The sequence below is a fragment of the Ascidiella aspersa genome, chromosome 5, assembly GCF_963924565.1.
Source record: "Ascidiella aspersa chromosome 5, kaAscAspe10.2, whole genome shotgun sequence".
Taxonomy (NCBI): domain Eukaryota; kingdom Metazoa; phylum Chordata; class Ascidiacea; order Phlebobranchia; family Ascidiidae; genus Ascidiella; species Ascidiella aspersa.
In genome coordinates, this window is record NC_139451.1 from 15,624,986 (window position 1) to 15,627,474 (window position 2,489).

At 36.4% G+C, this 2,489-nt stretch overlaps 1 pseudogene; it reads left to right on the top strand.

Moving 5' to 3' along the window:
* The first annotated feature begins 1,642 nt into the window (after window positions 1–1,642).
* Window positions 1,643–2,210, top strand: LOC146145089 (uncharacterized; annotated as a pseudogene).
* The last annotated feature ends 279 nt before the right edge of the window (window positions 2,211–2,489 follow it).

Sequence of the window (2,489 nt, forward strand, 5' to 3'; positions counted from 1 at the left end):
TTCAAAACGTTTTTTATATTTATGATCTTTGTGTAGACTAACCTTCATTTTTTAAGAAATTTCAAGTCCCGCATAACCTGCTTATGTCAACCATTATTCCTTGATGTATTTAAAAGAAGTAGGCTCTATTTTTTGTTTAGTGATTTCTTAAGTAATTTTTGTATCCTATTTTATATTTAATAAAAATAATGTGGTTTTATAAGACGTTTATTTTTTTTTATATCTTTACAGTTTCTACAAACTCTTCGTCAACTGCATGCTGAAATATTGATCACGTCATTAGAGCACATGCTTATCCAACTGTGAACATTGATAAGTAAATAAAACTGTAGAGCTTGATGTTATCATATTTTGTTTTGTAGTTTGCAAGTTTAATATGTTGCGGTGAAAGCAAGGAATACGCTGATATTCTGTCACACGTTAGTTAAATTTAAAAAGGTGGATGTGTTTTGGACAAATTAAAAAAGATGACCTAAAGTAGGGTTGCCATACGTCCGGATTTCCCCGGACATGTCCGGAATTTTTTAAAATTGTTTGTTGCAGTACGGGCAATAATTTCATTGTTACGTCATAAACTACAATACAGTGCCCTATTTGGGATACAAGGATGAGTGGAGCTGGGCTAGTAGCTGAAGGCCTTATTATGTCTTGGTCGATATTGCAAAATTTAGAACACGTCTGAAAAGATAAGGGCGTATATTCGCTGAAGAAAATTATAAAGCAGTAGAAAAATAGCGCAACAAGAAGTCTGTTGCAGCCCAAATGAGAATACCAAGGAAATTGTCGTTTGTTTAAAGCTTAATGCAGTGGTTCTCAAAAGTATGGGTCGCTCTATGGTGATTCAGTACTGCACAAACTACCGTTTTTCATTTCATTTGGCAACCTAGATTGTTGCATCATAAGTGGTTTTCTGAACGTTTGATGGCTGCCAGGTAAGTAGGTGCTAAGACTGGTAACTTTATTACTATGTTTATTTTTTAGAGGATTATTCTTATGCACACACATACCTCAGAATCAGAATTCTGTTAGATTAGCGTTTTTTTATAGTTACTCATAAACTTTGATTAGAATGGAGAATATTGTCTAATATCTATTTGTAATTTGAGGTCGTGAGCAGGAAGAAACTCATCCGTTTCAGTTCGAGCTATCGGTTGGTTTCTTTCGATGCTAGCTATAGGTTTAGTTTCTTTCAACTATAGGTCATTAGGTGTGCACTCAAAAAAGTTAGAGAACCACTACTGGCTTAATGATTTCGAAGTGGGCGCAGGTTTTGTTTGCACCTTCAGAACCCCTGATCTAGTTGAAGATGCGAGCCGAATATGTTAAGTGCTAAAATTTAATTTTGTTGTTGTTTTACTGTAGAATATTTGCTAAGCGAAAATGCAAATTCACGGATGAAATGCAAGCAAAACATCCATGCTTCAGAACGGGTAGAAATGAATGGGAGGCAGAGTGTTTAGTTTGCAAACCGGGAACATACATCTCAGTTCTGATAAACATGGCAAAGCAGTAAGAGGAGCTTCAGGATGAACTCAAGTGACAAAATATTTTGCCACAACAGAAGTAAAGCGGAAGATCAAGTCACTGCTGCCGAGGGTACTTATGCTTTTCACACAGTTAGCATCACAATAGCTTTTTATCAATGGATTGTACGTCATCTTTGATGAAAAAAACGTTCCCTGATTCTGACTTGGCAAAAAAGTTTTCCTGTGCCCGAACAAAGACGGAAGCTATTGTTACATCTGTACTTGCACCGTATTCGATAGATTCTGCATTGAAAAGTTTTGCAGAAAATGATATTGCATATTGTGCAGTTACTACAGACGGCAGCAATCACGATGGGACTGTACTTTGACTGGAAGAATGGTGGTATACAATCTAAATTGATCGAATTTAAGAACAGGCATCCATAATGAGACCGCTGATATGTAAAGGAAACTTTGGAAAGAAGTGGACTCCCTGAAAAGTGTGTGGCGTTCACAGGGGACAATTGCAATACAATGTTTGGAGGATTGAGGCGTAATGAGCTTGGTAACAATGTGTATGCAAAGTTAAAGAAAACATTAAGCGCATCGTTAATTGGAGTAGGCTGTCCAGCGCATGATTTGAACAACTGTATACATTATGGTGCTGAACGAATGAGCATCGATATTGAAACTATAATCAACAAAATATATCAATATTTATTCATTTACACAGTCAGAACTTAGAAGCTGAAAGGATACTGTGTATTTGCAGAAGTCGAATACAGAAAACTTCGTTCTCATAGCAAGACTCGCTGGCTCTCTTTATTTCCCGGAATCACAAGATTGATAGAAATGTTTTTACCGTTAAGATCCTTCTTTTTGTCACAAGAACATCCACCTACAATCATCAAACAATTCTTTGAGAATGAAATGAGTGAGATATACATGTGGCATCTGCACACACATATTCAAACCGTGGAAAGGGCAAGCAACTCTGTTGTAGAAGTGTTGACAAGTTTGGAA